The sequence below is a fragment of the Leguminivora glycinivorella genome, chromosome 14 (genome assembly GCF_023078275.1).
Source record: "Leguminivora glycinivorella isolate SPB_JAAS2020 chromosome 14, LegGlyc_1.1, whole genome shotgun sequence".
NCBI classification, from domain to species: domain Eukaryota; kingdom Metazoa; phylum Arthropoda; class Insecta; order Lepidoptera; family Tortricidae; genus Leguminivora; species Leguminivora glycinivorella.
In genome coordinates, this window is record NC_062984.1 from 8,161,290 (window position 1) to 8,173,575 (window position 12,286).

The window sequence follows — 12,286 nt, forward strand, 5'->3', positions numbered from 1 at the left end:
AGATAATAATAAGGGCCAAGTAGCCTATTAAGAAGCAAAAAAAATGCCTAATTTTTATATCCCAAATAATGTAATGCAAAAAAGTTACAATTGAAAACGGTCTCAAAGGCTAGTACTTAGTACCTTTACTCATCCGTCTGAAAATACCGGCTGACGCTGCACCCTTAGCCATGCGAGCGAAAGTGCGCGGGCGCACGTAACAACGATCAAATCGAAAGATTTTTTTGACACTGACATAGTATCCGATCCGTATTGTATCTATAGTTAAAATGTTGCATATTTACATTTACCGACATAAACTTTTGTCAGTTTTGATATCAGTCTGAAAATACCTAATTGAAAGATGTTTTTACATGAACAAAAATGAGAACCTTCTCACATCCGCCCGGCAAAATGACATTGTTAGTTTTTACATCCACCTGAAAATTCAAAATACCGGCAGACGCAAGTGCGCACCCTTAGCCCTGCGAGCGAAAGTGGCCGGGCGCACGTAAAAGCGGGCGGCGCGCGCGCACCGCGCCACTAGCGCGCGAGTGTCCGCGCGCATCGCGAGTGTTGTGTTACTGCTGTGTGGTTACTGTGTGTGCATGCCGAGGGAGTTTTTTTGGTGAGTCTTTTTTTTTGAGTGCATATATGTAGGACTCTTTATGGGAATTAATATGATTTGGATTTTTTTCTTTAAGTGACTTTTAAAAAAAACTTTTGATTTAACATATTTTAAGAAATAACAATATATTAATTAATTAAGTACATCAGGATTTATAATATTGCGGAATTAATAAAACATTTTTTTTTATAATTTATTTCATTTAATTAATTTACTTTGATTAATTAAAGAATGCAATTTATTTAATTAAAAAAATACTAGTATTATTAATATAGGTAACTTATTATTTTTATAACAGTATAAGACCTATGTAAAAAAATATTTAAGTAATGTAAGAAGTAGGTACCTATAGTCAAAATAAAAATAATACATATTCAATTCTAATTTACATTAGTCAAAATATATTCTATTGAAAATATGTGTTTCGGTTTTAATAAATAATCAGTCAGGAAAATATTAATTTGGTTTTGGATAGAGTAATTTTAAAAATAGGTATGTCTAACTAAGAAGTAACTTATATGCATATATATTAATTAAAGAAGTTACTTCTTAGTTCCTAAAAAAATAATATGCAAATTATTTATTATAATTTATAAAACAATTTATCATACGTGATAATGACTAACAAATATAATGATCAATAAATAAAATATCAAAACTTTATTAGAAATCGAAAGCAGTTGTTTTTAATAATACCGATGCGAAATATTTACATGTTTTCACATAACATTTCTTCTGAATATTAATTATGTTATAAATATTCATAGAGTGAAGCAGTAAGTAAAACAGATACGATATAATTTGTCAAGTGTCAAACAGCCAACTACACGTATGACGCCTAGGGCGAGTCTTATTTTTAACATACTCTATGGCAGGGCCCAGTGTCATGAATAAATAAAAATATTAAAATCTCACTGCAAATAAATAATAACTTAAGAAAACACTTATCTATACCTGTTTGCTTATTTGCAACAATGTAATACTTTTGCTATTTTTAGAACTGTGATAAATATAGAAGTAGTCACTTACCATCAGGCGATCTTTGCTCCTCCTACGTCATAACCGTCATAAAAGTAATTATTGTAGGCTATGAAGTAATTTATATAATGTGATTATTTAAAAGCAGAAATTATTAAGAAAAAGATGATGTCGATTTTTCTTAGTGTTAATATAAAAACTCTTAACGAGATTGGAAGTTTTTGCAATCAGTACTTGCTATTTATTATTTTAGGCAGCTGAGCTAAACGAAGTTACCGCTTCTCGGTTCCGTCGAACAGAAAAATATAGTATATACACCCTGACCAGAAATTAAGAAAGCCTCAGATCATAATTATGTTTATCATATATGAGACATTTCTTACTTTATCGGCGTAGGTACATAATACACGGTGCTCTTGAGGCAACGGAATAATTTTAACCACGCATTTCTGAGGCCAAAGAGACTTTATATGTAGACTTGACAATTACTAAAGGGTGTTTCATCCTTAGTGTACATTTTCTTCAATACAATCACAGATAGATTAAGCAAGCGTATCTACTTAGCGTGTCAAATGAACTCAGTAAAATCCACTGAATTGTTGCAGCTTTCGGGCGATTTTTGTAAGTTGAAGTCAACAAAAACATTAAAAATGCCGCGTTACGTGATATTTAATTCCAACAACACAAAAATTATGAACACTTGAGGGCCTGAGACAAATTGAAAATCACACAGGCAAGTAACAACTTCAGTACAAAATCTGACACGCTCGGCCCCTATACAAATAGATGAACTTGTTTCTTCTATCAAAATCCTAGTTATCTGAATACAATAATACACAATGGAAATCCGTAAATGCATTTTGCTATAATACATACACTTACAATACATATCTAAGTACACATATCGTCACTACTTTGAAAAAAAAACTCGTATCTTCTTCTGTCAGCGTAAAGTCAAATGTAGTAACTATGTAGGGAGTGCATAGGGAGTTACTGCGTTTCAACTTTGAGAAGCAGTGTGACATACGAGATTTTTTCAATGTAGTAACGATATATAGGTTCTCTGATACGATCCGAATAGTTAAAGCAAATGGCCACACTTTTCAAAACTGGATCACAAAACTATGAACAAGATGACCAATTTTTCCACATTCTCATCGTTACCGTTTCGGATAATCGATTTAGCAGAAAAATAGTTAATGTTCCGCGAAAGTGTTAGATTTTGCGCGAACATAGAAAGTTGGGTGTCATATCGATTCGGAAATCCATACTAAAATTATAAATGGGAAAGTGTCTGTTTGTTTGTCCGTCTTTCACGGCAAAACGGAGCGGCGAATTGACGTGATTTAAGTGGAGATATAATATATATATATTTTTTACTACGTCGGTGGCAAACAAGCATACGACCCGCCTGATGTAAAGCGGTCACCGTAACCTATGGACGCCTGCAACTCAAACAGTGTCACATGCGCGTTGTCACCCCATTAGAAAATTGTACATCCCCTTTTGCTGTGTTAAGTACACAGCAAAAAGGAGTGTACAAGCTCCAAGGAGGGTTCGGGTTGCCGACGACTCAAAGGACAATAGACGGAACAAGTTAGTTCCGTAAGTCCTCCCGTCATCAGCATACTGCACCCTCGTTGAGCTCTGGCAGCCTTACTCACCGGCAGGAACACAACACTATGAGTAGGGTCTAGTGCTATTTGGCTGCGGTCTTCTGTAAGGCGGAGGTACTACCCCAGTTGGGCTCTGCTCTAGATTCGAGCGAGACGATATCCGCTGTGCTGTGCCCTACCACACAAAGCGGAATATCATTCGCTATGCCCTACCTCCTACAAAATAGTTGAAGGGATGGTGAGTAAGGTTACTTTTTGTCTCTTGCTAATCCCCCCACTTCCTCAATGGGAGGTGGAAGTTTGTATGGAGGAATCCGCAATATTTGAATTTAACACCAGCGAAGCCGCGGGCAAAAGTTAGTTTTAAAATAAATAAATAAATAAATGAATAAATAAATATTATAGGACATTCTGGACGGAAATAGGACATAAATACATAGGACGACCGGTCTGGCTCAGTCGGTAGTGACCCTGCCTGCTAAGCCGCGGTCCTGGGTTCGAATCCCGGTAAGGGCATTTATTTGTGTGATGAGCACTGATATTTGTTCCTGTCATGGATGTTTTCTATGTATATAAGTATGTATTTATCTATTTAAGTATGTATATCGTCGCTTAGCACCCATAGTACAAGCTTTGCTTAGTTTGGGGCTAAGTTGATCTGTGTAAGGTGTCCCCAATATTTATTTATTTATTTATTTATTTATTTATTCTTACACAGATTGACTGAGGCCCACGGTAAGCTCAAGAAGGCTTGTGTTGTGGGTACTCAGACAAAGATATATATAATATATAAATACTTATATACATAGAAAACATCCATGACTCAGGAACAAATATCTGTGCTCATCACACAAATAAATGCCCTTACCGGGATTCGAACCCGGGACCGCGGCGCAGCAGGCAGAGTCACTACCGACTGCGCCAGACCGGTCGTCAAAACATACTTAGCTTACAAATGAAATACATACTTAGCTTAGTTCCAACCTCGATTTTATTTGGTTCGCTTAAGGTTTTACGTAGGAAGGAATTGTTGTATTTAGTTTGATACGAGTTTGAGAAAATTATTCACCGGTGCGATATTATTTTTGAATAGTAACCGTTTAAATAGAGATATTTGCATTCATATGTTAAATATTAAAATAAGCGTCTGGAATCTAGGTAAATACTATGTCAATATAACGACATTGCTAATATTTTATTGTGACCTTGCAGAAAATAAGGATTTAAATTTACTGTGTTGTGATTTTGCAATAAACAACAAGGATTCAAACTCTACATATTATTTTATATGTAGTTTTATGAACTTACAAACTGTAAATTCCGTTATTCATGCTAATTTCTGACTTGCTATGTGCTTAATATATGTATAGGAAACTTAGTGTTAAACGGTCATTTTAAAACGAATCGATCAAGTATCACGAGTATCACGACATTAAGACTTTGTCTTGTGAATAGGTACTAGAGGTACATATGTATGTACCAAAACAACGACGTATCTACATCAAATACAAATACTGAAATTATACATCCACGATTCAGGAATAAAAGTCTGTGCTTATACCGGGATTCAAACTCAGGACCATTTGCTTCTAGACAGGGCCATAGTCTCTACCTACAAGGCTAGACCGGTTGTAAAATAATGTTTTGTCTGCAGTAAAATACTTAATATTTAAAACTTTAAGTCGATTTAGTAAAATCGAAACTTTAAATTCAAATTTATTAAGTCTTGGCAAAGAATACCTTTTTGTACCCTTTGGTGTAGAAACTCTAGGTCCATGGGGCCCCAGCGCGAACAAGTTGTTCACAGAAATCGCGAAGCGTCTGGTTGAGGTAACTGGCCCCGTAGCCGAATGGCATTTCTCCGACGCCAAACGAAAGCGATACGCCGCTGATGGCTCTGTCGCGCCAATACGCAAGCGCGATAGAGATAGATATCTACTAGCGCTTCGTTTCGTGAGCGATTGTGCCATTCGGCTAGCCACCCTGGTGACCGAAGAGCTGGCGACTTCCTCGCACAACGTATCAGCATTGCGATACAGCGAGGAAATGTCGCCAGTATCCTTGGTACAATGCCTCAAGGGCCTATTTTAGACATTAGCTAGCTTTTAAGTTTAGTCTTAGTTTCTTATATAATTATGTAAATATGTTCATGTAAATAAAGAGATATAAATTCAAATGATGTGCTAAATTTAAAATTTCCTTAATAATATAAAAGGCCTTTATTTCTAAAACCGTTAACACCTTTTAAAATACTAATCGATAAATCGATATAACTTATTTTTAAGGTAATTTTAACGATGCTTAAAATACCCATACATACAGATTATTAAGTAACTAACAACCTAGATATTAAGTCTATACTAACAAGTTCTATGGATTTTTAATTGGTCCGAAATAAACAATTTTTTTTTTATTTTTTTTATTTAAGGCACTGGTCCCATCGCGAGCTAGTAAGCTATGAGCTATCGGCTATAAAAACGAACAAAAGATTAGCACTCCCGTGCAAATAAAAGAGACACGGCGATTTTGATAGCTCACCGCTGGGCGAGTAACTATAAATATCGCCGTGTCTCTTTTATTTACACGGGACCGACTATCTTTTGTTCGTTTTTATAGCCGATAGCTCATAGCTTACTAGCTCGCGGTGGGACCAGTGCCTAAGATACAGTAGTATGTATCTAATGGGTACCGAAGATAATTATTAGGTACCTACGATGTATTAAATAGATGTAAGCTTGAAAAATAAGCCTAAAACGATCAGGGGAACAATTTTTTTTAACAATTTAAATATTGTTTTCATTTCTACATTGAAACTCTGCGACATTGAAAAAGTAAAAGTTAACATGACATGACATTTTAATCTTGAAATGTGATCAGAAATACGCTGTAAAATTACTCGGTTACACCGTGTATAATGTAGGTACAACATGAAAATACTACATTTCGATACAAGTGCGGAAAAAAGGAAGTTCGGAACGAGTTGCTATAAATTAAAACACGACCGAAGGAAGTGTTTAAATCGACACGAGTTACGAATTTCCTTTTCGCACGTATATCCTACGTACGATGTTTTTTAGTACAGATGGCCCTCCGAAGTTTCGACCTGACATATAATGAAACAGTTCTCGCACTAGTGCGTAAAAAAACACATCTGTATTTTCTTATGAGGCATTTTCCTGCGAGAGGTTAGTACCTACAAATCTACAAATTTATTGTGAAGAAAAGTGAAATATTTTCGCACGGTCTCTAAAAATGTTAGAAGATTTAGAACATAAAAATCATATCAACAAAGTTGCTGAATCATTTTATTACACAATAATGTAAGTAACTTTACGCAAGCAAAGATTATGTTTCACATTATGGTAAGTTCAAAATGTTGTACTTACCACTTTGCATCTCCTTGAGTTTTATATCTCCTGATTAGAAGGTATAAGCTTCAAGTTTATGAATGTTCTTTTACTTTCTACCGTTAATGTAGGAGACCTATAGATAGGTTAAGTTAAAAGGTTCCCCTAGAAGTATGTACGCTTCTTACACCTCCGAAGGATGATGCTAGGATGGTCACTGTTATAGTTAACAATTTTTTTAATTAGCACTAGATATAGATAACAACACCGGTCTAACTATTATGATTACTAAATAGAATATTGTGATGAGCACAAATATTTTTTGAGTCATGGATGTTTTTACTGTATTAAGTATGCTATATCTATATGTATATTTTTAGCACCCATAGTACAAGCTTTGCTTTGGTTTGGGACTAAGTTGATCTGTGTAACTTATCCCCAATAAAAAAAAAAAAAAAAAAATTAATAGCACTAGATACAGATAACAACAACTTAAATTATATTTTTTTCAGTACAGATGGTGTTTTTTTACGCACTAGTGCGAGAAGTGGTTCATTATATGTCAAGTCGAAACTTCGGAGGGCCATCTGTACTGAAAAACGTCGTACGATACACGTGCGAAAAGGAAATTCTTAACTCGTGTCGATTTAAAACACTCCTTCGGTCGTGTTTTAATTTATCGCCACTCGTTTCGAACTTCCTTTTTTACGCACTTGTATCGTAATGTACTAATAATATTATTGCATCCTTTTGCTCTTGTTAAACAATCTTGTTAAAAATCAATTTTAACTAGTCAGAATTTTTCAGGTTATTATAATGACTAATGACTGTTATGATATGCTCAAGTTATTGACACATGAATTAGGGGCAGACTAGACTTCATTGAAAATATGTACAGTCGAGTTCAAAAATATGTTTAAGTACATTTCTTCACCTTAAGGCTGCTTTAAAAAAAAACGTCAAAATAATGTAAAATTGATAGTTTTAGTCGGTGAAATACTACACTTTCCGTTATCCAATAGATTGATTTAATTCAAATTTCAGTTAGAGCATCTTATTATCTTGATTTTTATAAGACTGGATTTTTGAAAACCAAGTCAATTAGTCTATCTTATTTGTAAAATTTGGACAATTTTGATTACTAAAACAGGTAAATTTATAATTCGTATACCCTGTACTACAAACTTCTCAGACTACATTTTTATTATAAGGTTTTAAAAAAGAGTAAACGAGGCTAAGACGAAATCATTTTTTTTCAGAAATTACCTAAAATTAAGTGACAATTTCTTTGAAAATCTACATCACATCGAAATAATTTTTGTATTTAATGAATCTGCAACGTTTACTTAATTTTCTGTTATGCCTTAGTGATTATAAATTGCTATTATTTAATTTTGGCAATTTTTTGAAAACGAGCCTTCACTGGTACAATTATTACCACTTTTGGACATTTTCTCATATTTTGTTACACCAAGTAGAAAAAGTCCTATAATGTGATATATATTTGTAAACTACTTGCAAAGCCCTTTAATTTGATACCACACACGGTATGATCAAACGCTCGGTTGCGATTTCAATGTTTTTCACACGAAAGCCCTCTTAACTCGTTTGCTACGAACTCGTTTCTTACTTGCGGCGAACTCGATGCGTGTTCGCGGTGAACTCGCTCTGCGCTCGCTTCGCCCACAAATCGCTCGCAAACCGTGTGATATGGCCTAAGTAAGGGACAACATAAAGTAGTTGAGGATTGTAAACTATGAACAAGCTGGTTACTCAGTAGTTTGTTGTACATATACTAATGATCTGTGGGAAGCGTAGGCTCAATCATCTTGATTGCCCTAGATTCTAGCTTGTTAAAATGTTGTACACTAATGTTTACAAGCAAATTTCCCGCTGTTTATAATTTAAGCATATAATGTGCACATCCTTTCTCAATAAGCTTTGCATAATGGTGTGTTTACGTGGTGTCGCGTCAGCTCAAAGCTCTTGTAATGGCTTTATGTAAAATTACGTATGCTATATGTATTGTTAATTTGTCAGTGAATGCTATATTATGCTCCGGACGTAAATGAATGGCTATGGTTTTGTCAATTCTATAAAGAAAGTTTTTTTTTTATATATTGTGGGACAACTTACACAGATCAACCTAGCCCCAAACTAAGCAGAGTTTGTAATATGGGTGCTAGGCGACGATATACTTAGGTATAGAGATAAATACATACTTATATACATAGAAAACATCCATGACTCAGGAACAAATATTTGTGCTCATGACACAAATAAATGCCCTTACCGGGATTCGAACCCGGGACCGCGGCTTAGCAGGCAGGGTCACTACGCGCTAGGCCAGACCGGTCGACAAAATTGTAGCAATTTTGAGCTGAACGGTCCCAAATTCACCCGAAAGTCACCACTGGCTAAAGAACATAAATGAAAATCTTCTAGATTCCTTTTGGTGTGTTTCCCTTGCGTTATGGTATTGAGTAAGCAGGTATTTAGGGTCCTCAAACATCAGTTAGGCGTAAGTGGCTCTTCTGATGTTGGTTAATGGCAGCCATGACCGCTTCCCATCAGGCGTAGGGGCATGCAGAACCGGAGCGGTTCCAAGAATTTGATTTCCCGGTTCCGGGAGTCCCGGTTCTTTCCCGGTTCTTAGTATTTTTAGAGTTCCATACCAAAAAGTGAAAGAAGGAATCCTTACGGCGCGACTCTGTCCGTCTGTCTGTGTGTTTTGAGAGAATAAGCACATTGGATTGGAAATAATTAACAAATTCCTGTCCTAAATAATTCATTACTGTGGTTTGTTTACGTTATATAATGAAGTACAACAGTATCACGGTTGCAAGCAATGTTGCAAATTGCACTATTTGCAATAAATATCATGTTTATCTTGTCAGATTCAACTTTAATAATTATTTACGAATACTAAAAATGCCATCGCACACATACAAATGCAGATACAATCTAAAAAAATGAATAAATCGGATATTTGGAAAAGAACCGGGAGCACCGGTTCCTAAATTTTAGTCTCGTTTCTTTCGCCACCATAAAATTACCGGGATTTCCTGGGAAATACCGGGAGCATGCCCTAATCAGGCGGCTCATCTGTTATTTTGCTGCGTTATCGTATTACATACAAAATTTCATCATGGTGAAAATTCGCATTTTTATGTACTTATTTATGTTTGGTATACTTTCGCTTAGGCTCGTACACAATAAGTTATTCGGAACTTATGTGTGAAATGTCATTTGATATTTACCAGTCGCTTTTTGGCGACGGAAAACATAGTAAGGAAACCGAACTTTTCTGCGTAAGAGGTTTTTACAAAGTTTTTTTTAATATCAGTCAATTCAATATGATATGACTAGAATACACAGTGCCCATAGTGGTGTAAACTTCAGTCAAAAATTGCGCTTTTGCCTAAGTTATGACGAAAAACAAATGTTATTTTTTTTGGGGTTATTCAGGCACACGTTGTATAAACCGCACTGCGCTCGTTCACACATGAAATTCGCCAAATAAAACTGTCTCCTGCATTATCATGTATCCGATAAGCATTAAAATTAATATGTTTTGCTTAAAATAAGTACAGGGTAACGGTGCATATCAAGGTCCTTCCTGTGTTAATTAAAAAGCAATGAATCCAGCCAATGATTAAAATAACAGGATTAAGTATTACAGGATGTTTTGGCTTTGTATTTATTTTATAACCGGACATTGTAACTTTCCAGCATCGGTGCAACGTGGTAAAAAAAAAAGTTTATTCCTATATTTGTTTTCTAGGCAGATGATCAATTAAGGCTCATTTTACTGTTATTAATCATAATTAACTGTTCCAGCTGGCTTGATTGCTGTCAATGTTACGATGTCTAGTTAAAAAGAGTATTTTTAATGAATCTTGATACTTATATAAAATAGACAAATCCTTAGGACATAGTTTCAGCGTACAGTCAGCAGCAGAAGTAGCGTAGCGGGCAAGGTGTTCAAAATGAACTTGACACGATCTTATTTTTAAGACAATAAGATCGTGTCAAGTTCATTTTGAACACCTTGCCCGCTACGCTACTTCTGCTGCTGACTGTACATCTTGCCGGGTGATATCAGTTTTAAGAAATCGATAAATTTAAACATCAAGAGATTTTTATTTTTTTAATACTACGTCGGTGGCAAACAAGCATACGGTCACCGTAACCTATGGACGCCCGCAACTCAAGGAGTGTCACATGCGCGTTGCCAACCCATTAGAAACTTGTACACTGTCTGTTTCACCCTGTGATCCGACAAGCCTAGGTTCTCTATACTGTCTTCTTAAATCCTAAAAGAATTTGTTTTGTGTTTGAATTTGGAACCATTTGTTATTCGATAAAAGTTTAATAGTTATTTGTTATACAAGGGGCAATGTTGGTTGAGAAACGAGCAAGTGAAAGGATTCTATAGTTGAACCACGAGCGAAGCGAGTGGTTCTAGTGAGGGGAAATAGAATCCTGAACTTGCGAAAGATTTTTTGAACCACACACGAGAAGTAAAATACATTTGCACCCGAGTGTAACACAAAACTTTTCCCCTCACTATAGCGAGGAAACTACAACGCAAAAAATGCGTTTAACACTGCTTCCAGTAGTTCCACAGGTGGTAAATCATTCTTATTACTAGATTCATCTACTTTTATCAATTTTAAAGCAGATAATTTGACTTTATTCAAGGTCAAATTACTTTACCCACTAGTGGATAAAATGCGTTTTTACCCGCTGGTATTAAAGAACAAAACACGTGTTTCCGAGCTAGTGAGGGGAAAAATAAATTTTGTAATTTGTACAAAAACTTGCACACGAGTACTGAGGAGGTAGTTGTTACTCGACACTAAAATAAACTAAACACTGTAATGATGACTAGGTATAACTTTATTATTCTAGTTCTAGTTCCTGTGTTTAACGTCAGAATTGCAGTGTTATAACACTATGTTATAATACGAAAGTGTTTGTAATTAACTTTTACGCTCAGTTTAATTTCTCATAATTACATAGACGATGTAATAATAATACGTGTAGGCAAATGATTCATACCTATGAAACTATTTAATCAAACTTCTAATTTAATAAATTAAAATAATAGTGCTATTATCATTGGCATAACATTTATTAGTGTGTATTGATATTGTAAAAAATACTCCGTTATACAATATACCTACAGCAGTGACCTATTTCACCACAGTGACATTGACACTTGACACTGAAAATTCTGTGCCTATTTATGGGTTGATTATAAATAAACATTATTACTCACTTTACTCAGCCGAGCGTCAGAAGAGTCACTGTCAGGCGACTATTGTCATTGTAGTGTAACAGGCCACAGGCCTAGCATGGTTGGCACGACAGTATGCAGACATATCCGATCTATATTGTGGGTATCCAGCGCCGCCGCCCCGCTGTTTCTCAATCAGAGATGCTGCTTAATCAACTGTAAAGATGTCCAAGGCCTAATGATGATTGTCGGTTGTCGGTATAGTTTTTGTCATATATTAAAGCTCGAATCAGTTCATAATACGTCCGCTGACGTGTGAACAAGCCGTTACAAATCAGATTGTCATTCTATCCCAGGAATTGGTCGCTCGCTTATTGGTCGCGAATCGGATATGTAGTGCGGAACGGCTAGCCACCCATTTACTTCTACAACCTCGTATCTCACCAACTTGAATTCGAATTTAGAATTTTATCCTATCAGTAAGAAAGGTGAATTT

General features: G+C 35.5%; 1 protein-coding gene across 2 annotated transcripts in view; it reads left to right on the plus strand.

Moving 5' to 3' along the window:
- Window positions 1-528: 528 nt before the first annotated feature.
- The window catches only part of LOC125233303, a 214,584-nt gene continuing 202,826 nt past the window's right edge, over window positions 529-12,286 (plus strand). For both annotated transcript variants that reach the window (XM_048139264.1, XM_048139265.1), the window contains exon 1: window positions 529-607. The gene's annotated coding sequence lies outside the window, so the exon portion shown is untranslated. The remainder of the gene's footprint in view (window positions 608-12,286) is intronic.